The sequence below is a fragment of the Dromiciops gliroides genome, chromosome 2 (assembly GCF_019393635.1).
Source record: "Dromiciops gliroides isolate mDroGli1 chromosome 2, mDroGli1.pri, whole genome shotgun sequence".
Lineage (NCBI taxonomy): Eukaryota > Metazoa > Chordata > Mammalia > Microbiotheria > Microbiotheriidae > Dromiciops > Dromiciops gliroides.
The window spans coordinates 239,884,599-239,910,940 of record NC_057862.1 but is presented as its reverse complement, the minus strand read 5'-3'; the positions used below and the strand labels follow the sequence as shown (position 1 = coordinate 239,910,940).

Genomic DNA, 26,342 nt, shown 5'->3' with positions numbered 1-26,342 from the left:
GTGCCACCTAGCTGCCCCCATCCCTCACTTTCAAAGAGGACCAATGACATTTTGATGTCTTAAGTTGCACATGAATTGGATTTAAGTGAGGCAGAATTGCACAAAGTTGTGTCAGCCTCACTCTCTTTTCCTGAGTCACTGAAGTCCTGTGGCAAGACAAAAATCAAGATGACTGGCAGTGTATGACCTTGGCATTGACATGAAGGTTGGAAAGTTCAGAGGAGAAGGTGAGAGGAAAAAGGGGAAGGAAAATGGAGAGGGCGGGGTAGGGAGGGAGAGAGAGAGAGAAGAGGGAAAAGGAAATGAGGGAGAGAGAAAAGGTGCAACAACAGGCCACTTAGCCTAGCTCCATAGGAAAAAAGTAATCAACCCAACACTAGGTGGCTAGAATGTTTCTGAGAGACATTTTGCCCCAGGACACATTAAAGAGGCCAGGACGTGAGAATTTATCACTATCCAGCTATGCAGCCCTAGCCAAGATATCTAGTCATCCCACCCGAGCGAAGCCTTGATATGCCCATCTTTGCTATTGCCTGAAATGCTGCCACAGACCTCAGTGGCTCATACTTCAGCTGCCTCCTCTTTTACTGATCTCACTGAGAAGGCTTTCTGCATGTAAAGCTCTAAGCATAAGAGAGAGGAATCCTCAAATGCTCCCAGGCTTTTGGAAGAGTCGCTAACAGAGGCAGAGCCGGAGCCAAGAACAGTTTGGGCCTGTGGTGCCCAAGCTGCTCCATACACTCCTCTTGCCAGCGACTGTTCTTCCTTGTCTACAGCATGTCACATGAGTGCCAGGTTTCTCTTCAGCAGAGAATGCCAGCATCAGGAATGTGTCAGACTGCATGGCAGGGCCCAGCTACAGGCAGATATTCATCCTAGGAGGGTGTCACCGAGGAGATGTTGGGGACCTCGAGAAGAATGGTCACTTCCAGGCAACCCAGTTGGTTTTGTGTATACAGAAAATGAGAAAATGGCTCTTCTTGTCCCCTCTACTGTTTCCTTTGAAGGTAAACTTTTAGAGGTACTTCTTTAATAGCCTCTTGGTAGAAAGAGAACTGAAATGAAATCTACCAATTACTCCATGTGTTGTGATTTTAATGGAACTTACAAAATACTCTGACTCTTCATGACCCCATTTGAGGGTTTTTTGGCAAAGATGCTGAAGTGGTTTGTCATTTCTTTCTTCAGTTCATTTTACAGATGAGGAAACTGAGGCAAACAGGGTCAAGTGACTTGCCCAGGGTCACATAGCAACTAAGTGTCTGAAACCAGATTTGAACTCAGGAATTTGAGTCTTCCTGACTCCAGGCTTGGCACTGTATCTACTATAGCACCTAGCTACTCTGAACCTCTCCAGTATCTCTGCCAAGAAAATCTCAAATGGGTCACTAAGAACCGAACATGACTAAATTCACACTTAATTTATGAATATATTGTCCCTGTAATCATGGGCAAGTGACTTAAGCTCTCAGAGCCTCCTCACCCCCCCTTATTCTCTCTGTCAAACTAAAAGTTACAGAAGAGTTACTGATATACATCAGCAGAAGGAGTTTCCATACCCCCTACAACACAGGTTCCAGCCCCCAGCCCCCACTGACTTATTATTATTATTATTATTTTGTGGAGCAGTGAGGGTTAAGTGACTTTCCCAGGATCACACACCTAGTAAGTGTTAAGTGTCTGAGGTCGGATTTGAACTCAGGTCCTCCTGAATTCAGGGCCAGAGCTTTATCTACTGCACCACCTAACTGCCCCCCCCATTGACTTATAATGTAAATTTTACTTCTAGATTGAACACTGAACCTGGAATCAGGAAGATATGAGTTCAAATCTAGCCTCAGACACTTGTTAGCCTTGTGACCTTGATTGACCAAGTCACTTAACCTTTCTGTGTCTCAGTTTCCTCAACTGTATAGGGATAATAATAGTACTTATCTCCCAGGGTTATTGTGAGAGCCAAATGAGATAATATTTATAAAGCACTTAGCACAGTGCCTAGCTCATAGTAGGTACTATGTAAATGCCAGTTATTATCATCTTTGGAAGTCATAGGGCAATATTATTTAGATCTGGAAGACACCCTAGAAATCAACTAGTCTACCACCTCCAAGTTTACAGATAAGGAAACTGAGGCCCACAAAAGAAGCTAAGTAACTTTTCCAAGGTCATACAGATAGTCGGTAGCTGATCAAAGATTTGAACTTAGGTTCTTTTGCTCCAATTTCCCTATATGATTCCTACGGGGTAATATACTGCTGAGTTTGAGCCTAAGAGTATCCTCCACATGCTGGTAGATTATGAATTAAATGGTTGATTATACTGTCATGAGCCTGGCAGAAGCTCAATCTTATTGTCATGTTCCTTCACCTTGGGTACTCTGACTCAGTGCCATTGCAAACTGCCATGTATTATCCTGAATTCCACATCAGCAATGAGATACTTAAGTGGTGCAGTGGATAGAGCGCTGCAGTTCTGAAGTCAGGAAGACAAATTCAGCCTCAGACACTTAATAGCTGTCTGACCCCATGGAAGTCCCTTAACCTCTCTCTATCTCAGTTTCCTAAACTGAAATATGGGGATAATAATAGCACCTACTTCCCAGGATTGTTGTGAGGGTCAAATAAGATAATACTCATATATACTTAGCACAGTGCTTGGCACATAGTAGGTGCTTAATAAATGCTTGTTTCCTTCCTTCTTTCCTCTAAGGTGAATAGTTCCCCAGCTTGCAATTTTCTCTATCATCTTTCTCTTATGTTTCTATATCTCTTCTCCCAAGCCAGAAGACAAGGGAATGTTCTTTAAGAAACCTGAAAGTTATAAGTTTCCTGCCCAGATAAGAATCCTATAAAAACTCACAGGGTTTAGTGATTGGAAGGTGCTTCCAGAGTACTCCCAGTTCTACCCAGGTCCCAGTAGACCTGATCGGTTTCCACAATTCTGCTTGATGACCCTTCATATTCTATGGCATCTTAACAAAGTTGGCTTGTTTTATTGCCTTGTCCCATGTTCCATGCTTCCTCCTATTGGCCCTGGTTCTTCTGAACCTTCCTAAGTCTGTTAAGACAGTCTGTCACTTCAGATACTTGCTAGCTATGTGACCCCTGGAGGATGTCACTTCACCTACCTGAAATTAATATTCTAATTGGTAAGACTGTTGTTGTTATTCAATAGTTTCTTCTGTGTTTGACTTGGGGTTTTCTTGGCAAAGATACTGAAGTGGTTTGCCATTTCTTTCTGCAGATCATTTTACAAATGAGGAAACTGAGTCAAATAGGGTTAAGTGACTTTCCCAGGGTCATTCAGCTAGTAAGTGTCTGAGGCTGGATTTGAACTCACAAGGATGACTCTTCCTGACTCTAGGCCTGGCACTCTATACACTGTGCCATCTAGCTGCTCAATTGGTAAAATACTGATGTTGATAATAGCACCTGCCACAGAAAGGTTGTTTTAAAGGATCAAATGAATTGTTATATATAAAATGCTTTGCAAATCCTAAAGCAACATATAAATATTAATTATTACTATATAGACTAATGAGGCAATTACTTTAAGATGGCATTATTATTATTATATGGACTCTCATAGTTACTATTTAGATGTATAAGTTCTGGCATATTCATAAAAAAATCATATCAGGGGGCAGCTAGGTGGTGCAGTGGATAGAGCACCAGCCCTGGATTCAGGAGGACCTGAATTCAAATCCGGCCCCTGACACTTAACACTTACTAGCTGTGTGACCCTGGGCAAGTCACTTAACCCCCATTGCCCCACCCAAAAAATCATATCTATTATTTTGTGGCAACCTCTTGCTCCCTTTCAAAATCACTTTGTGTTTATGTATCTGCACATGTATTGTATCGCCCCTTCTCCCCCATTGAATGTAAGCTTCTTGAGGACAAGGATAGTTTTTCTCTTGTTTGTGTATTCCCAACACGTTGTACAGTACCTTAAACCATAATAGGCACTTAATAAATGCTTGAGTTATTTTAACAGCTCAAAACCAGTCATAGAATGTTGTTGGTTGTGGGGTTTTTTTTAATTCTCATGGGTCTTTTATATTGTGTTGTGTTAAATTAGAAAAATGTTGTAGTTTCCATAGTGATTGTAACTCACCCAGACTAACACATTTTCTTTAAACATATCTAGTATTTTCACTTCTTGTCTATGGTGTTAACTTCAATAACTTAACACATCTGAAATACTGTCCAATTACCTTGTGAAGGTTAAAAGAAAAGATCTGACATTCCCGGCTTTTCTGTCATTAAAAGCTTACCCCGAGTGTTATGTTGTTGTTCAGTTGTGTCCAACTCTTTGTGACCTCATTTGGGGTTTTCTTGGCAGAGATACCAGAGTGGTTCACCATTTCCTTCTCCAGCTCACTTTACAGATGAAGAACTAAGGCAAACAGGGTGAAGTGATTCGCCCAGGGTCATACAGCTAGGAAGTATCTGAGGCCAGATTTGATTTCAGGCCTAGCAGTCTATCCACTGCGCTGTCTAGCTGCCTCTTACCAGGATATGAAAACCAATATTGTGTATATGCCCTAGTGGTATATTTGAAAACACTGGACATTTGTGGTCTGACATGGATTTCAGTCCTGACTCACCCACAAAAGAGTTAGGTGGAGCTGAGCATTTCATTTATTCTGAGCCTTGGTTTCCAAATTTATATAGGCAAAGGCCTATAGTGTCTCTCTTGAGCTCCATGAAAACCACAAAAGTTAAGTACTACTGGGATTTTACAGACGAGAAAGGTAAACAGAGAGGTTCATAGTGTTCATAGACAACAGCAACAAGGACCTGAACAGGATAGAGCAAAATCTAAAGGAGGAGAAGTTGTTTCTAAGTGATGGTATTAAAGAGGGGGCTCTGAAAGTGGCAGTGAGGAGCAAAGAGTACCCCAGTTCCTCCTCCTGACCCTGTGTGTTGTAAGGTATGAGGAAACAAGCTGCCAAGCCTCAGAAAGGGTGCCAAAATATGTGATGTCTTCCCAAAAAAGCAAGGTGTAAGTGAGCTGTGGAACATGGAAAGGATATCAGAAGAAGAGACACAAGGTCTCAGAGGTGATCCTATTTTAAATCAAGCAGTATGAAATGGAGGAGGGGGAAGAAAAAGAAAAAAATGAAATCTCCACGTGAAAAGCGAAGCATAGCTTTATTGAAATAATAACACATTATTGGATTCCTATAAAATTCAAGTTAATAATTAGAAACATAATTAGAAGCCACTTTAACACCCACAGGACAATTAAGTGATGCAGTAGATAAAGCACTGGCCCTGGATTCAGGAGGGCCTGAGTTAAAATCCAGCCTCAGACACTTGACACTAGCTTTTTGACCCCGGGCAAGTCACTTAACCCTCATTGCCCCACCCCCAAAAAATATTGTGGATCCTAATCTCAAAGATCTCAGGACCAATGTATGCTAAGTAGCCCGTTGTGTCCACTACCCCCCCCCCCCCAGTAACTCCAGCTCTGCCTGTAATGTTCTTATGGGTTATTCCAGTAGACTCAGAGGATCTAGGCATTCAAAGGAACCTCAGAGTCTATCTTATCCAGCCAATGCTTGAATAGGAATATCCTCTTTCATATGCCTGTCAAGGGGTCATCTAGCCAGCCTTTGCCTGAATAGCACTAGTGCCCGGGAACTCACTACCTCACAAGGCAAGCCCATTCCATTTTGGAACAGCTCAAATTAATTGTTACATTGAAATAATTGCCCACCTGTTAGCATCTCCGCATTGGTACTGCTGGGGCAGCTAGATGGAGCAGTGGATAAAGCACTGGTCCTGGAGTCAAGAGGACCCGAGTTCAAATTTCACTTCAGGTACTTACTAGCTGTGTGACCCTGGGGAAGTCACAACCCCAATTGCCTTAAACATCTAGGGCCATCTCCAGTCATCCTGATATATATCTGGACCCAGATGGCTCTGGAAGAGGGTTGGATGGTCACCTTGCATAGCTCTCCCTCACTTAAATGCAATTCCCATGTCATAGTCCTCTTCAAGAATGAACAACAACAACAAACAAACAACCACAACAAAACAACACTGATTCTGCTTCTCCTCTCTGGGGTCAGGCAGAATAGGTCTTATATCTCTTTTAATTAATATCCCTTCTGAAAACCTCTGTACCATGAGCCTCTCTCCTCTAACTCCTCTCAATCAATCCTTTATCTCCATTATCTCTCAAAAATATTCATTTATTATTTGTGAAGTCTGATCCCCATCACTCATTCCACCAATGTTTACATTCCCCCACCCCATTCCTGTGGGGATTTACTGATGCTCAAATGCACAATTTGTATCAATGAGCCTGTTTACTCTTCCTTTCTTCCCTATTGTGCACCATTGAAAATCTAGAATTTCATAGATGTACCACAAAATGCAAAAAATTACTAATGCTTTGCACCTTTTTATGTAACAGTCAATCAGCAGAATACTCATTTAGCATTATAATTATAATCACAGCACACAACCGAAGCATACATGCAATTCACTCAACTTAATACCTGTGTGAAGTTGGATGAGTAACTTTGGGGCTCAGTTTCCTCTTCTGTAAAGTGGGGATCATAGAATCATAAATCTTGAATTCAAAGGGACCCTAGAGAATAGCTATTCTAACCTTCTGTTATTACATATAGAAAAAAAACCTGAGTTTCAGAGATGTTAAGTAACTCTCCCAAAGTCACTCAAAAAGGAGTTACAGGTCCAGGATTAAAACTCAAATGCTCTTGACTCTAAATCTGAGTCAGCCACTACCAAAGGGTTGTCATGAGAATCAAATAAGATTGTCCATGTGAAAGTGTTTTGTATAGTATAAAAGGTTACACAAATGTAAGGGATTATTATTATGAAATGAGAATGTTGACAGGGTTCCAAAGAAGCCATTGATCTAATAAGTTATCTTTTTTTTTTAAAAATGGCTTTAGCCATTTTTATTAATTTTAAATTAACAAATGCCAACAAATGTTAATATTTCAATATACAAAGAAGAATGGAAAATAAGAATGAGATATGAAACTGTGAATCTCTCATATATAGCTTGTTTAAAATATATCCATAGATATGTAAACTAAAAATATTCATTTCAAAGCCATCTTGCTTGTTTTGGTCTTGCTTTCAACTTCCTGTTCTCTTCTGTGCATTTCAAAAATTGCTTCAATAAACCTCTTCTTTTTTTTTTCTTATTTTAAAAATTTTGTACCACCATTGCTATCCTCTTTCTTGCAAATATACATGTGCACATATATACATAGATGTACATACATATGTGTGTATATGTGTGTGTATGTATAAGTTTGCATATGTATACACATCTGTGCCTGTGCATGTGTGTATGTGTATGTCTGTGTACACACACACATATAGTCATTTTTCGCTCAAGTCCAACCCTTCATGACCCTATTTGGGGTTTTCTTGGCAAAGATACTGAAATGGTATGCAATTTCTTTTTCCAGTGTGTCTCCATATTTCCAGATGAAGAACTAAGGCAAAAAAGGGTTACGTGACTTGCCTAGAGTAACACAGCTAGTAAGTGTCTGAGGCTGGATATAACTCCGATCTTCCTAGCTCCAGGCCCAGAGCTCTATCCACAGTACCACATACCTGCCAATTGATGAATAGTACCTTATTTTCCAGGTTTTTACTACCACAAAAAAAAAATACAGCTATAAATATTTTTGTAGATATGGGACAACTTTATCTTTCTTTGTTCCTCTTAGGTTATCTGGCTAATAGTGGTATCCTTTGAGTAAAGGATATTTCCAGATCTCAGGAGCACCACACCCCTAACTCTCATGATGTGGAATGGATAACTGTACATTCATATTGTTTCATTGCTTACCAGGCATCACGGGATCTGAAAGGCTATAGGAGTAGATTGTGAACTCTGGCAGATCCTACCAAGCTAGAACGGTTTTGAGCATGGGCATGAGGAAAGACAGGGGCAGCTGGGTGGCATAGTGGATAGAGAGTTGGGTCTCAAGTCAGAAAAACTCATTGAAATTTGGCTCCAAACACTTACTAGCTGTGTGATGCTGGCTAGGACACTTGACCCTGTTTGCCTCAGTTTCCTCATCTGTAAAATGAGTTAGAGAAGGAAATAGAAAGCCACTCCAGTGTCTCAGCCAAGAAAATGTTAAATGGGGTCACAAAGAGTTGGAAACAACCGAAATGATTAAACAACAATAAAATAATGAAGAACCAAATCTTTGTTGTCTGCAGAACAATCTCATTCACTTGACTTAGAGAGGTCCATGACTAGGAAGTTTGCTAACAAGTGATGATTTTTTTTTTGCCACAACTAACAAAAACTATCTACTATGATTAAGAAAGAATTTTAATCTTCACAGGTTGATGGAGTACCAACACAAAGAGTGAATTGTTGGTGAATTGCAGTATTGTCACTAAAAATGTTTTATATCTACATATTGCTAACACTTAATAGCTAGGCACTTTATGCAATTAAATAATTGTAATAAAATGTAATGTAGAAAAAAACATAAGAACTAGTTGCCTATGAGTAGCTATGCATCTATATATAGATACAGATATAAACATAGACATATATAAGTATACACCTATTAGTATGTACATACATGTAAATATATATGCATATCTGTATGCATGTATATATTTGTATGTGTATGCACACCCATAGACACACACACATATGGGTTGGGCCTTAGATTTCATTAATATAGAGAATATCCAATGAGGAAACTCACTTTACCAATAAAGATTCGCATTTGCTCTTCAACTTATGGTGTGAGATCTACCAGAGGTACTGTGGGGTTGACTGACTTGTGAGGATCTCATGGCCAGTATGTGGGCAGTATGGAGCAGGACTTGTTTCCACTATTGCATAATGCCCTTTACCTATATTTGCTCATTTAGTTTATTTATAAGCTAAACAGCTGGGAACATTCTGTGAGTTCAGAAGATCAGATAAAATAAATGGAGAGGAAGGTAAAGGGTAGAGGCAGGTTTTTTTTTTTCTTTTAGGTTTTTATCACAGGACCCAGAGGAAAAACTTTTGTCTGACAAAATGGAAAGTGGGAAGATATTATTTAGCAAAACATCAACTAAGCAATTTATTGCAAGAGGCTGAAGTGTTTATTGCTATGAAAATCACAACAGATCAGCAGAGCTCTGTGGTCATGGGTGGCCAGGGGATAGAAAAGCATGTGTGCTACTGTAGGACCAAGGCCATTGCAATTTGTAAATGTTCATCATGGGACTGTGGCATGGGAGTTCTGGAAGTTGCATCCAGCAGCTGTCAGGTTTCTCCTGTATGTGAAAGTCTCATCATTCCTGGAAATTTACACTTTCCTCTCACTCATAATTGTTATATGTGCCTGGGGTGTTTGTACATTTTTGTATCCAAGGTCCAGGGGCCCACAAACAGATTCAAAGTATGTGCACATACAGATAAATTATTGTTACTATTTTAAAATCTTGAGCTTTTCTTCTTCTTCTTCTTCTTCATCATCATCATCATCAAATCTGTTGACATCCTGACAGTCTGGATGGGAAGACAAAACAAAGTGAAAGGAGACATCATAGTTTATTCAGAATTACCTAAGAATAGGTAAATTATATACATAAAATCACAGAATCAAGAATTCAAGGAGATCATCTCATCCAGTCCAACTTACCCCAATACAGAAATCATTTTTGCAGTATCCTTGATAGTGTGGATAATCACCCAGCCTCTCCTGTCATTTTTAGATGGCTACCACCCAGTTCTGGTCATTCACTGAGACACAAATGATACCACAATAAGGAACCTAAAAAAGCATTGCCTAAGATTATATAGTGTTTGTTGAGCAAGAAACTAAAGACCAGGGGGAAACAAGTTGTAGGGTTTGGGTTTTTGTTTTTATTTTTTTACTGCTGCCTATTGAAGGCAAAGGATGCAGAAGGGAAAAATTAATTTGATAATTGAAAATCCGGCTTAGAAAGTGATATTTGAGAATGTACTTTGGTACTGTGGTCTCTGGACCATGTATTAACATATAGGTATGATAGACTCTTGCCCCAGGGAGGGAGTAGATTTAACCAAAGGTTAATAAATAAGAATGTAGTCATGAGTAGTAGCTAGTTGGCGCAGTGGATAAAGTTCAAATTCGGCCTTGGACACTTGACACTTACTGGCTATGTGACCCTGGGCAAGTCACTTAACCCTCATTACCCCACCAAAAACAACAACAAAAGGAATGTAGTCATGAGAGCTATTGAAAATCAAGTTAGAAAAACTTTAAATGAAAAAAGAAAAGGATAAAGAAAACTACCTGTGCATATCCACTAACCTAGACACTATAAAGAGTAGCTACAGTGAAGGAAGAAGAATAGTAGTTGAGACAGAGAGAAGTTCCCAGGAGACAAGAATCAAAGAAGGGAGCCAACACAAAAACAAATAACTACTATGAACTCAAATGTCCATACACAAATCCACAAATTTAGGTAATAAACAAGAGGAGCTACAGACACTAACTCAAGGAATCAAATGGTATCCCTGAGAATTGGTTGTATAAAACCCATCACTGGATCAGACTCTAGATGGGTCCATTTTATTTTATTTTTTAAAAGCAGGATAGGCCAAAAAAAAAAAGTGGTGGGGGGGGTTAAGGTAGCATTATAAATTTAATGCTCCCATGGTGTAGCTAGGTGGTGCAGTGGATAAAGCACTGGCCCTGGATCCAGGAGGACCTGAGTTCAAATCCAGCCTCAGACACTTGACACTTACTAACTGTATGACCCTGAGCAAGTCACTTAATCCTCATTGCCCTGTTTAAAAAAAAAAATTAATGCTCCCTCACTTTCACTCTGCCTCTCCACCACGGTATGATTGGCATAGTGGGAACTGAGGCTAAAGGTGGAAGTTTATAAAGGGTATTACTCATTTTTCTCTCTGGTTGTTGCATAATGATTCTTTGCTAAGAGTAAAAAAACCAAACCCCTGCATACAGTATACCCATATGCAAGTCTACTCCTAGGATTTTGTTGTTGCTGTTGAGTCATTTCAGTCATGTCTAACTCTTCATGACCCATTTTGGGGTTTTCTTGGCAAAGCTACTATAGCAGTTTGCTATTTCCTTCTCTAGATCATTTTTTACAGATGAGGATCTGAGGCAAATTAGGTTAAGTGGCTTACCAAGGGTCATATAGCTAATAAGCGTCTGAGGTCAGATTCAAACTCACAAAGAGTCTTCTTGATTCCAAGCCTAGTACTCTATGCATGCACCACCTAGCTGTCCCTTAAGATAACCACTTCTAATATGAAAAGGTCATGGGGCCAGCACTCATTAAAAGTATAGCATGGTCAAAAGGAGGTAGGGGTAATAATTTTGATTGTGTAGGTCCATAAATCATGATGAGTGTGCTCTCCAGTAGAGAGAGGAAGAGCTAAGCAACAGAGGTTTGCTGATTCTCTCATAATGATAGTTATCACATCATTCACTCAGCTCTTCTGCTCCAGAGGGCCATAATCAATCTACCAAGATTAGCATGGGACTCCATACCTGATAATTAAATATATTAAGAAGGTATGCTCATGTGAAGAAATTCCAGAACCACAAGGAAGAAGCACGCTGGAGAACATTTGAGTGAAAATCAACAGAAGAAGAAACAGAAGAGATCTTTTCATCAAAGTAAACTATTGGCCACCTAAACAGAAAAAGGAAATAATTGAGGAGTTCAGGAAATAAACCACAAGCCTAGCACAGAATGGGACAATTGAATTATTCATATATCTGTTGAGTTTTCTTTCTTTCTTTCTTTCTTTTTTTTGCTGGGCAATGGGGGTTAAGTGACTTGCCCAGGGTCACACAGCTAGTAAATGTCAATTGTCTGAGGCTGGATTTGAACTCAGGTACTCCTGAATCCAGGGCCAGTGCTTTATCCACTGCTCCTCCTAGCTGCCCCTCTGTTGAGTTTTCTTGCTGCCAAAATGAATTAATTGCTCAACCAATCAACAAGTATTTATTAAGTCCTTAAAATGTCCCAAGTACTTTGCTAGGAACTGGGAGATCAATACAAAGAATGAAACAATTCCTACTCTCAATGAGTTTATACTCTACCATATCAATAAAAATATGGTTAAAAACTTTTAAAAGATAGAAAATGACCCCTAGGAATGACTAAAAGCCTGTGTAGGCAGACAAAAAAAGGTATGCCAATATATTTATAGCTTTTCTCATTCATTCATCAATTTGAATATAACCCTTGAGAAGCATGTTCTACACAGATCAATGATCCTTTAGCTGCTAAATCCAATGGCCTTTTCTCTGTCATCCCTTTCCTTGACATCTGAAGAGTTTTCAGCACTGTCCCTAAACCTCCCTCCTGGATTTTCCCTTTTCTTTTGGTTTCAGAAGTGACATTAATCTCTCCTGGTCTTACCCTTATCCAAGTGCTGGTTCATCATCCTCCTGTACCCTAACCATATGTATACCCCAAGGCTTTGCTCTGGACATTCTTTTCTTCTCCTTCTTATACTATATCATCTGTTGATCTTAGCTTTTTCCATGAGAGAGACCAGCCTTTTGTCTACTACACCATGCTTTTCCCCATGTCAGGAATACTTTCTCTCCTTACCTAGAATGTGATTGGTAATTGTAATTATCAGAGTTCCTAAGTGACAGAGTTGATTGTCTTTATGATATTGTCATTACTGTATAAATTGTCCTCCTGGTTCTGCTCACTTTACTCTGCATCAGTTCATACAAGTCTTCCCAGGTTTTTCTGAAAACATCTCCTTTATCATTTCTTCTCATTCATCATTTCTTATAGTGTAGCAGAATTTCATCACATTCACATGCTATAGCTTGTTGATTCATTCCAGTTGATGATCACCCCTTTAGTTTCTAATTCTTTGCCACCACAAAAAGAGGTGCTTATAAATATTTTGAGTCCTTTTTTCTTTGAGGTCTTTGGTATAGAGTCCTAGTAGGGGTATCACTGAGTTAAATCCATGAGCAAAAAATATATAACTAGAGTAAGAATAGAAACTGATGAGTAGGGAAAGAAGCAGACTAAATCAATATTTTATATAAAGTCTGTTGTCTCTGGTATTTAGGGAATTTTATTATAAAACTTAAAGTCATTTCCCAATAGATAAATGATCACAAGATATGAACAAACTATTTTCAAAAAAAGTTTATGAATGTTCAAAAACTATATAAAATTGAATTCCTAGATTTAACCTCACACCAACAAAATTGACAAAATGGATAAAAGACAGAAATAGTGTTGGAAAGGCTATTGGCAAACAGTTACACTAGTATGCTATTATGGTGTTGTGAATTTTTCTAATTCTTTTGGAAAACAATTTGGGATTATGTGAGATAAAGTACTAAGCTGTTCAATCTTTTGGCACAACTATTCACTACTAGGTATATACCAAAATTTTCATATGGCACCTTCACGAGGAGTAGAATTCTTACTCCCCTCTGTTCCCTACCTTTGGAATGTGTGTGTCACCAGTGACTTTTCAGTCACTCCCTTTTTCTCCTACCCACTGTTCCTTTTCCCTTGTCAGCTAAGTGCTTTCTGGGCTTCAACCCAGAGAGGAAAGAATATGTGAGCTTGCATGAAGAAAACCAATGGAGAAAATAATGATACCCGAGGCTGTAATCCACCAAGCAAAAACTGCTATTGAATTTGTGTTCTCAATGAGAGACAAGGAACTGGATTTATTTTCTTACCCTATGTTGGAAAGTTTATTAAAAAAATCAATAGAATTCTCTCTCCAGAGCTCCAGAGCTCCAGAGCGGATTGATGGAAGATATCTCAACAATTTCCAACAGAGTCACTTCCCTCCTCTCTAGGTTTCCATTCATGGTTATGAAGTACGCAAATCAAAAGCCCGATGATCAGTCAAACTTTAACTTACCCCAGCATTCTAAATTAATTAAACAGAAATGTAAACAAACTTTAAAGAACCAATATACTTTGGATTTAACAACTTGTTTTCCCTGTAGAAGAAAGAAGAAAAGGTAGGCAAATCTTACTACACCTGTCTCTCCTTGGAGTCCTTGATTCCTTCATTATTGGTGAGAAGCACGAAGCAGTGAAAATAGAACTCTTGGTGACAGCTCACTGTCAGCCTCCACCTCCCCACCTTGCTCCTCTATGTAATTTCTCTCATTATAAACTTTAGGAGGGAATGGTAACATTCTCCACCTAGTATCAGGTTTCCCACTCTAGTCTCAATTCTGTTGAGATTTTCTCTTCATTATTCTCTCTTACCTGTAATATCTTGAATACTTCACCAAGGGTCTTCTCTCACTTCACCTTAACACTGTGCATGTCCTACTTCTAATGCAATCTTCTCCTATAAGGAAAACAATGCTCTCTTTTTAAGGCACAATTCCTCTTTAATCCATAACAGACTAAAGAATTTCCATCGCAGCCAACAGAAATTTGTTCCCTCAAAGCATGTATCTCCATGGTTGGGGGTGGGGGTACATTTAGAGGCTTTGGGAGAAATCAATAAAGGGAGAATATATTTTTGATCTGGTTCTCACTATCAAGGTTGCTAGGGCAGACATGAGGTGAATCTTGAGTGGTAGAGAACATTACCATTCCCTTCTAGAGTTCATAATAGGGGAGAGGAAAGCTAGTCTGACATATACCCTAGATTTTGTGAAAACCTATTTTGGATTGGTAGAATATCATGTGTTAAACTTCTATGAGAGAAGTCAGCCCAGGAGATATACACAACTCTCAAGAATAAAATTGAGTAGTCACCTGTCAGGTAAAATATAGTAGGAAATCCTTTCATGTATAGTTTGGAATAGATAAAAACTAAGGTGCTTCCTAGATGTCAAATTCTGTGATTTTATCACTTGTTCTCTTTGGCCCCAGAGAGAAAAAACAAAAACACTGAATAAAAGTTGAGAAGGAAGAAAAAGGAAGAGGAGGAGAAAATTAGACTCGATGTCAGAAAAATACTGCATAACAGTTAAAGCTATCCAAAAGTTCAATAGGCTGACTCCACCTTTATTGGAAGTCTTTCAACAAAGACTGGATAAATCCTTGTCAAGTTTATTCTAATTGGAATTCTTTTTAGGCATGAGTTGGTCTATAGGGTCACTGAGTTCCTTCCCAACTCTAAAATCCCATGATTCTATAATTGTAGTGACAGGAAACTTACTACTTACTCCACAAGGCTCCCTCTTCCATTGTTGGACAGCAACTGAGGCTGGCTCCCAGAGATTATCAATTTTTATGTCATGCTCAGAGCCCATCTGTTTAATAACCTGTTCTAGAATTTTGCTGGGGATGGACATCAAACTAATAGCTCTGTACTTTTTAGAATCATCTGTTTTTCTCCTTTTAGAAAATTGTCTCAACGATTTCCCTTCTGCAATCTTCTGAACTGCTCTCCTTATTGACATGATTTCTCAACAGTGATTCTTTGATCATTTCAGTGAGTTCTTTTAGTACTCTGGGTTGTAAATCCTCTGGTCTTAGAGACCTAAACTCATTTATAGCAACTGGATGGGTTGTTAAAATCTCATCTCTTAATTTTGTCTTCAATTCTTTCTTATCTGTGTACTCATTCTATTTCATACACTTTGCAGATTGGTCTCCTTGATGGATAGGATAGAAGTAATGAGGAAGCCAGGTAGTTAGGTATAAATGCAGAAACTTACCCATAAGCCGAAAGTCAAGTATTTTAGCTCCAAAAAGAGAGATTCCATCTATTATATCCTCAGTCTTTATAATGGCCCTATGGGAGGAGGAAGGTTTCATTTCCATTTCTCAGATGTAGATGGTAAGCTACAAAAAATAGATTTTGCCCATGGTCATAATCCAAAGCAGATGCCTAACAAGAATCCAGGTTTTCTGACTCTTAGAATTATGTGGATTACTCTTTACCCATTAATAGATAACAAAATAACAAATTATACTTTAACATATGTAGCAGCTGTATGTAAATATTTTTTCATATTGAATCTGTTTCAAATTTATCATTGCAACTTACCTCATCGAGGGGATCCTATGGTGAACCATTTTGTTAAATGAGTGACCCTACCCTGCTGACCTATTTAGCCATTTTGAATACTGAGATTTGTGTATATCATGTTTAAAGTGTGTGGTACAGAATTTTCATTCTGATTTTTTTGTTCTAGTGTTCTATTATTTATTAGATTGTGGTTTTTTAAGTGGCAAGACAAGGGATTTATAGGTATTAACAATGCTATATTTTCTGTGACCCAATCTGATCCATTCTAACAAGCATCTACTATGTGGAAGACACTACAGACACAAAGGTAAAATTAAATGTGTCCCCAAAGAGTTTGCCTTCTGGGGAGATACAACATGTTAACAGAAAAATATATACCTAGTCATTTGAGATAGGAGACAGTCCTAACAACTTGAGGGATCACTTTCCTGTAAGAAGTGGCTTGACAACTGAGGCTTGAAGAAAGGGCAGGGGTTCTGGGAGGAATAGATAAGGAGTGAGTTCATTCCAGGCATGGGCAAAGACAAGAACGTGGGAGACAGAGTGCCATGTAGATGTCATCTCAGTATGACACCACCCTCCACTCCTTGGATAATTTGGACTCTACCCCTGGGTCCCTGGTTTCTTGTGGGTGAGCTATTACCTTGTCTTTGCCCAGGCCTCCAAGCCACTTCTTGATAGTGTCCTCATCATGCTATCTAGGAAGATAGAGAGGGAGTAAATCCTTTGAAGGTAAGGACTACTTTAATATGTGTTAGATTGTTGGCATTTAGCACAGTGCCTGGCACATAGTAAATAATTAACGAATCCTCTATCTATTGTCTGTCTGTCTGTCTATCTAAATAAGCCAGTTTGCCTGGAATGTTGATTGAAGGGTAGGCTCTAAACCCTAAAATAAGCTCCCTAATATACAGCTTAAATAGCACTAAGACTGTTTAAGCTATTAAAGCTCAAAACTGCACTAAAACGTTTGTGATAAAACCCTATATACTCTATCTTAAGCATAATGTGGGACCTAACTCATATGCTTTTTTAGGTCTTAGTTGCGTTATTAATCCATCTGAGCCCTGGATCATATTAAACCAGAGAGTTCTTCCTATAAAAGCAATCCCTGTTAGGGACCAAAGAAATCCCTCTTCTTTTTCTACCTGCTTGCCTTGTCTCCAACTCTAATGTAGGGAAAAGGATGTGATGTAAGTCTCCATGATCCAGACATCATCAACCATAGAAGGAAAGTACAACCAAACTAGCTCAAGAGCTAAAAGGCTAGTAGTCAAAGAAATGGGTTTTCTACTCAACATTTTAATGTGTTTTAATTGAATTTAAATGGCCCCAGGATCAAGAAATGATGATACTCTGCACAGAGGCAAACAAACAACAAAGGTCCCAGGTGGCCCATTTGGGTTATCGGATCTGTTCCAAAGAATATTTGTCTATTAATTATGTTTATATATTAATAACTCAGTCAGTGATTGACTAAGTACTTTCATGGCCCTAGAAACCACAGAACGTTAGAGTTGATAGAGACCTCAGAGATTCAACACTCTCATTTTACAAACAAGGATATAATAACTGCCACATATCTAGTGCTTTCGGCAGCTACATGGCACAATGGATAGAGTGCTGGGCTTAGTCAGGTAGATTCATCTTCCTGAGTTCAAATCTGCCCTCAGACACTTACTAGTTGTGTGACCTTGGGCAAGTCACTTCACCCTGTTTGCCTAGGTTTTTTCATCTATAAAATGAGCTAACAAAAGAAATGACAAAACACTCCACATATCTTTGCCAAGAAAACCCCAAATGGGTTCATAAAGAGTCAGACAAAACTGAAAAAATGACTGAACAACAACATCTAATATTTTAAGGTTTGATAATTTCTTTATTTTATCTAATAATAATGATAATGATAGCTAACCTTTAAGTGGTGTCTACTCTGTGCCAGTCACTGTACTGAGCACTTTACAATTATTATCTCATTTGATCCTCTCAACAACCCTGGGAGGTAGGTGCTATTATCATCTCTATTTTTATAGATGAGGAAACTGAGGCAGAAGGATTGGGGGTTTTTTGTTCAATTGATTATCTGAACTCAAGAAAGTGATAGAAAATGTTAATAATGCAGATTAAACTTATGTAATGGGGGCAGCTAGATGGCGCAGTGGATAGAGCACCGGCCCTGGAGTCAGGAGTACCTGAGTTCAAATCCGGCCTCAGACACTTAACACTTACTAGCTGTGTGACCCTGGGCAAGTCACTTAACCCCAATTGCCTCACTAAAAAAAAAAAAAAGTATGTAATGCATGCATTCTACTTCTCCTCCTCCCTCTCTTCCTAGTGAGTTGTTAAACATATACTTTCATAGCCCACCTTGGAATCCTCATGTCGGCATTTTTACTGCCTTACCTATTCTCCTTCTACGTCCTTCACTTCCCCTCCTCCAAATCACTTTAGTTACACTACAGAAAGGTACCAAGTTAGGTCCATGGGCACAGACCACCTGGCTTTGTTTTACTGAGCCTGAAAGTGGAGTCTTTGGAGAATATAACATCACCTATTGATGCTGGTACCTAATTTTGAAGGAAACTTTTTAACCACTGACTTAGAAGCAGAGGAATAGGATTTCCTCAGAGGTCACAGGAGATTGGGAAGGAATTAGATCAGGAATGAAATGTGTTTTCTGTAGATAATTCAGTCATAATTTGAGGAAAGCAAAGTCCAATGACAGGAAGTCACCTTCAGTGATAAAACTTCTGAAGGATCAGTGGCTCTTCCAGAGCTAAGATCTGAGGCTGATATAGGATGTCTCTAAGCATCCTACTTTTGAAATAGTTCAAAATCAGTATATTATGCACTGGGATTACTCCTCTTCACCTCACTTCATCTTTTTTTTTTCTTTTTTCCCTTTGCATCCTTGAATCCCAACTGATGAAGAAAGTAACCTGCTTAAATGATGCATTTCACAGTCAGGTGAAATACAGCACAAAAAATTAACCTGTGATTAGGAATAAGGTGAATATATCAGCAGGTCTAAAAAGTAGATTTTTAAAAATCAGTTTCACAAGATGGGGGAGACATGGTTAAATAGGAGTTTATTTGAAAAAAAAAGATCTGCGAGTTTTAGTGAATTAGAAATTCAATGTACATCAGAGAATCATAGATTTAAAGCTAGAAGTGATCAGACATCTATCCCAATGCCTTCATTCAAAGATGGGGAAACCAGAGGCCAGATAAGTTAATGGATTTGCCCATGGCCATATAGCTAGTGAGTGATATGAATCGTGAGACATGGCAGTCCACAGAACTGATATGATCTTGGACTGCCCATTTTATAATCTACTATATGGATGCCAATGAAAGAAGCCAGAACTGGCACATAGAGATAAATATCAAGATGTCTGTTATTGTTTTTCCTTGTTTTAAAGGAAGGTCAGTAAATAATTCCCATGGATTGAGGGTTATGGTGGTGCTCATAGATAAAGTGAGGATGGGTAAGGTGAAAAAATCTGTAGCAAAATTCTGCCACCTCTGAATCAGAGCATACACACTTTAATGTGAACCAACAGACCAACTGTGCTAAATGTAAGGCCCAGAAAGGATATAGAAATAGTGGAAGTCCTGGACTATACCTTTGGACAGAATGTGACTCTACACTTTAATGTATTATATCAATATTGGCTGTGTTGTTTTACTCCCTAACTCTGATTTCTAGAAAACTGAATTTGGCCTATAGTTATTTTTAGTGCATAATTATGCATTTTTTCCTGTTTGGAAAAGATCTTATTTGAAGGGTATAGACCAATGGTATTAAACTCAAATAGAAACAAAAGTCACCAAACCCTATATAAGTATCCCTATGGGCCACATATTGACTTAGAAAACTATATATTAACTTTATTTGTATTCTGGTTTTGGTTTGTTTGTTTTTGTTTGGTATGGTTTGGTTTGGTTTTTGTTTGTTTTTTTTTTATTAAATGATAGATGTATCTCATTTCATTTCACTCTGGAGGCTGAGCCACTAGACCAGCCAGAATGGAGCCTGGATTATTATATTCAAAAGAAAGATGCAAAGCAAAGTATTATGTAATTTCAAACGGAGAAAACTCTTACAGACATGAGATGCAAAGAGAGGACAATTATGTTGATCTTTAAAAGATGGATAGGAATTCAAGTGTCTAGGTGGTGCAATGGATAGAGAGCACTGGGCTTAGAATCAGGAAGACTCATCTTCCTGAGCTAAAATCTAACCTCAGACACTTACTAGTTGTGTGACCCCAGGCAAATCACTTAAGCCTGTTTGCCTCAATTTCCTCATCTGTAAAATGAGCTGAAGAAGGAAATGGCAAACCACTCTGGTATCTTTGCCATGAAAACCCCAAATGGGATAACAAAGATTCAGACCAGACTGAAAAATAAAAAGGAATGTAGTAGGGAAAGAATTTATCACTGTCCCCACCCCCACCCCCCTGCTTCTAGCTCTCAGCAAAAGGTGGGTCTCAGCAATAAATGTGTTAAGTTTCTCTAGCAATGCTGAAAGGTTACTAACACTTTTAAAAAGCCTTCACAAGAAACTTCAGGTATAACTAAATGTCTCTCCTCTCCATTTTTATCACTCACCTCTAGAAAATCCTATAGATCGACTTCCAACAGATTTCAGATCGATATCTCTATAGCTAAGGAGTGGAGTAGTGCTCACAGTTCCAGTGATTTAAAAGAAATGCAAAATCAATAACCTCATCCTAGATTCTGGAAAGTTTTCCTGCAGCCTCAAATCAGTCAGTTGGCTATGGAAAGCTGTTGTCTTTCAGGGGCAACAGTGCCACTGTGTGGCAATATCATAAATACAATCCTGATACAGTAATCTAAGGGGGGAACTAGATTTCAGGATAAGTGATACACAGTGTAGGAAGTAGATGGTGCCATCCTTCCACTTACCTCTAAAATAACTTCTGCTTTGAACCAATAGACTGTTTCATCTGGAGGACTGAATATAGCTAGCATTCACTATGCCAAGAACTGAAAACTTAGGAGAGAATCTATTTGTTATGGAATACAAAAACATTGAGTGAAGTACAAGAGGAAATACGTGAAGAAAAAGGAAAACAGGGATAAAGTAATTAAAAAGAGAAAATATAGAAAAGGTGCTGGCAAGTCCATACTTACCCCTTCCCATCAATGGGTAAATTAAATTCTAAGGAAGTTCCTGAGATTAAAACTCTGAGGGAGGTGGGTAGGTAGGTAGGTAGGTAGGTAGATAGATAGAATATATATAGTATCTATCCACCTATAACTAGATATAATCTATCCTTGACTCTGATCTGCAGATTATAGATGAAAAAGAAGGAATAGTAATAATAAATGAAATGTATACATCACTTTCAAATTGGCTTTATCCACATTATTTCATTGAATCTTGCAATAGTCCTATGAAGTAGGTACTAGAGGTGTCACCATCGTTATCTTAGAGATGAACAAGCAAAGGCTTAAGTTTAAGTGACTTGTCCAAAGTCACTAAAGTGACTTTGCTAGTAAATGTCAGAAAAGCGATTTTAGCCAAGGTCTTTCCAATTCCAAGTCAATCATTCTATCCAAAAGAGTAATACGATTTTAGATTTGAAGGAAACAAATTAAAGTTCAACATGAAATCCATCTCCTCTGATGATCCTTGAATTTTGCTATGTATCATTTAAACTACCATCTTGTGAAACCAGAATATGTCATTTGTGAGTCCACAACACTACCTACCTTTAAAAATTGTGAACCTCTGTGTTTGAACACTGAAAATTGTGCCAACTGGGTACATACTACATACCAGAGACCCTGAGCCTTCACTATAATACATATTATGTGACTTATGAAAACACAAGTCTCTATATTACTGAAAAATTTTCTGGTACCAAAAATATAAGCATTTATACCTCCTCCTCTTCTTTATAGAAGTGGCAAACCATAGGTGTGGAACATTACATACAGGGCACCCCAAAAGTCTTAGTTTTAACTTCTTACAGTTTTTTTTAAGCTTTAAGCTTTTTTTGTTGTTGTTTTATTTTTGTTGTTGTTTTGTTTTGTTTTGTGGGGCAATGAGGGTTAAGTGACTTGCCCAGGGTCATACAGCTAGTAAGTGTTAAGTGTCTGAGGTCAAATTTGAACTTAGGTACTCCTGAATCCAGGGCTGGTGCTTTATTCACTGCATCACCTAGCTGCCCCCCCAAAGCTTTAAGCTTTTAGAGCTGAAAACAACACTAAGATTTGGGACAGCCTATATAATCTAGGGTAATTCTATTGAATTCATTTTTTAAAAATCTCCTTTGTATTCTTTATTATTAGTCATAGTTCTCTGAAAGGAAAGGAAGTTATAAAAACTAAAGATCATCAAAAACATTTTATTTTTTTCTGTGTTCTCAGCTTCATTATGATAGCTCAACTCCACCCCCAAATTTCCAGCTGTTCAGCTAAGTTAAATGATGAGAAAAACATTGAAATAGATGAAAATATCCAGTTCTGCAGGTCCTGAGTAGGGTTGGGACAGTTCACCAATTCCAAGTTCTGACAAACGAATGGGTGGATCTCTGTGGGTCCAGTTAATCCATTTCTAGGTTTGTCACCCAGGTTTGGAATATTAGAGCACCTATTTTAAGTCATCTTAGAACACATCCCTTACTTCACATCTGTGTAAATTGCAGCCTAGGTGCTGCCTAGCTTGCCTATACTTGATCACACATCTAACTAAATGAAAAGGTTCAAAAGTAAAATAACAAAACAAGAAACAGAGGCTTGTCTTTTTTGTTTGTTTGTTTAACTCATTAGTACTATTTTTTTACTGATTAAAAAAACACAGCTTTCCAATAAGGAAGAAATTGTCATATGTAATTGAAAAAGGAAGTGGCCCTGTCATGTGAGGGGGATGAAGAATAACTGGCCAATTATTGCATTGGTATCCACCAAATATTCAAATCAATCAATAAGCATTTATTAAATGCCTGCTGTGTGCCACGCACCATGCTAAGTACAGGGAACACACAGGCAAAACTGAAACTGATCCTGCCCACAAAGAACTTGCCTACTTTAGGGGAAGACTGTCTATCTATCTATCTATCTATCTATCTATCTATCTATCTATCTATCTATCTATCTATCTATCTATCTATCTATCTATCTATCTATCTATCTATCTTATCTATCTATCTATCTATCTATCTATCTATCTATCTATCTATCTATCTATCTATCTATCTATCTATCTATCTATCTCTTTCCCTCCCTCCCTCTTCTTCTCTCTATCTAGATTTCTTTACTATCTGTCAATCTTATCTTTTATCTGTCTATATCATCTATTATATCTATCTTTATCATCTATTCTATCTTCCTCTATCATCTATCTCTATCTATTTCACTTTATATCTCTATTTATTTATTATCTATATAATATATAGACTATACATATAAATAAATATGAATGCTTATATATAGTACATATGTATATGTATATAAAAATACATAATGAGAACTAACAGGCACATTTGGAGAGGTGGGCATTAGCAGCTGGAAGGGAAATCAGTAAAACCTTCTCATAGAAGGTGGCATTTGAGCTGAGTTTTTTTGAAAACTAGAGATTTTCTTTTAATTAATAAAGTATTTTATTTTTTTTCCATTACATGTAAAGAGAGTTCTCAACCTTTGTTTATACAAGCTTTACAATTTCAGATTTTTCTCCCTCCCTCCCCTCCCTCCCCCCTCCCCTAGACAGCAGGTAATCTGATATAGGTTATATCTATATATATACATACATACATACACATAATAACATTAATCCTATTTCTGCATTAGTCATGTTATAAGAGAAAAAAATCAGAGCTATGATGGAAAACCTCAAAATAGAAAAAAACAACAGCATCAAAAACAAAAGAAATAGTATGGTTCATTCAGCATCTATACTCCGCAGTTCTTTTTTTTTTTTTTCCTGGATTTGGAGATCCTCTTCCATCATGAGTTCCCTGGAACTTTTCTGTACCATTGCATTGGTGAGAAGAATATAGTCCATCACAGTAGGTCAACACTCAATGTTGATGTTACTGTGTACAATGTTCTTCTGGTTCTGCTCATCTCACTCATCATCAGCCCACACAAGACCCTCCAGGTTTCTCTGAACTCCTCCCGCTCATCGTTTCTTATAGCACAATAGTATTCCATTGTATTCATATACCACAACTTGTCCAGCCATTCCCCAATTGATGGGCACCCCCTCAACTTCCAATTCTTTGCCACCACGTAAAGAGCAGCTATAAATATTTTTGTACATGTGGGTCCCTTTCCCCCTTCCATGATCTCTTTGGGAAAAAGACCCAAAAGTGGTATTGCTGGGTCAAAGGGTATGCACAGCTTTATCGCCCTTTGGGCATAATTCCAAATTGCTCTCCAGAATGGTTGGATCAGTTCAAAGCTCCACCAACAATGCATTAGTGTTCCAATTTTCCCACAGCTTCTCCAACATTTATTATCTTCCTTTTTTGTCATTTTAGCCAATCTGATAGGTGTCAGGTGGTACCTCAGAGTTGTTTTAATTTGCATCTCTCTAATCATTAGAGATTTAGAGCATTTTTTCATATGGGAATAGATAGCTTTGGTTTCTTCATCAGAAAACTGCCTGTTCATATCCTTTGACCATTTCTCAATTGGGGAATGACTTGGATTCTTATAAATTTGATTTAGTTCCCTATATATTTTAGAGATGAGGCCTTTATCAGAAGTACTGGCCTCAAAAATTGTTTCCCAGCTTTCTGCCTCCCTTCTAATTTTGGATGCATTGCTTCTGTTTGCACAAAAATTTTTTAATTTAATGTAATCAAAATCATCCACTTTGCATTTTATAATATACTCTATCTCTTGTTTGGTCAAAAACTGTTTTCCTTTCCAAAGATCTGATAGGTAGACTATTCCTTTCTCTCCTAATTTACCTATGGTATCACCTCTTATGTCTAAATTGTGTATCCACTTTGACCTTATTTTAGTATAAGGTGTAAGATGTTGGTCTATGCCTAATTTCTGCCATACTATCTTCCAGTTTTCCCAGCAGTTTTTGTCAAATACTGAGTTCCTATCCCAGAAGCTGGAGTCTTTGGGTTTATCAAACACTACATTACTAGTGTCATTTACTACTGCATTTCCTGTGCCTAGCCTATTCCATTGATCTACCACTCTATTTTTTAGCCATTACCAGATAGTTTTGATGACTGCCGCTTTATAGTAAAGCTCTAGGTTTGGTACCGCTAACCCACCTTCCTGTGAGTTTTTTTTCATTATTTCCCTGGATATTCTTGATTTTTTGTTTTTCCAGATGAATTTTGTTATTATTTTTTCTAGCTGTATAAAATAATTTTTAGGTAGTCTGATTGGTATGGCACTGAATAAGTAAATTAATTTAGGCAGTATTGTCATTTTTACTATATTAGCTCTGCCTATCCATGAGCAATTGATATCTTTCCAATTATTTAGATCTGATTTGATTTGTGTGAAGAGTGTTTGGTAGTTGTGGAAACTAGAGATTTTAAAAGGTGGGAGAGAGTGCATTCCAGGCATAGGGAACAGCTTAGCCAGTTCAAAGGCTAAAAGAAGCAGAGGAAATCTTCAGCACACTGGGGAAGATTTATGGGGAATAAGGCAAATCCCACAGCACATGAAGATGTGGATAGGTTGTGATCTGTGCCAATAGGAGTGCTCACATCAAAGAAGTCATCTATTAGTCACTACAAGCATTCTTGTAGGTTCACAGGACTGGAGAGAATTTTAAAGGTTGTGTAGTCCAACCCTGTCATTTTACAGAAGAGGAAATGGAAGCCTAGGGAAATGACCTTTCTAAGATCATTCAAGTGGCAAATAGTAAAGCCGAGATTTGAACCATGGTCTTCCAGCTCCAAATTCAGTATACTTCCTACTATACAGCTCAACTTATCCTGTAGCTCTGTGTAAGAAATGTCTGATCCAATCCAGTTACTGCTGAAATCAATGAGCATACTCCATGTTAGGCTGAATGGTCCTTATGTAACAAGCAAATGTTGTCCCTCTAACCATCCATCTCTGCAGGTATCCCTCCTTTTGGCCACCTACAACAGTGCCCCTCCCCCCAAAAAACCCTGCTTTATGCTGAAGGCCCATGGCCATCAGTAAGGGGAGAAACCATTATAGAGAAGAGACTTATCTTCCTCATCATCACGAGCAAAAACTGCTGACCAAATGCTACCAATGGGCAGATAGGTTCAGTAACCTTGGGAGCAGCAGCACCTGCCTCCCAGACCAGCATTCTCTAGGGAAGCAACTCTTGTGGGAAAAGGGCCAGCCACCTCCACCAAAGGCCAATGAACTGCTATATACAC

General features: G+C 38.3%; 1 protein-coding gene across 4 annotated transcripts in view; it reads left to right on the top strand.

The window, feature by feature from the left end:
• Positions 1-26,342, top strand: part of RGS6 (regulator of G protein signaling 6) — a 717,500-nt gene that overhangs the window by 487,134 nt on the left and 204,024 nt on the right. The window lies entirely within an intron of this gene.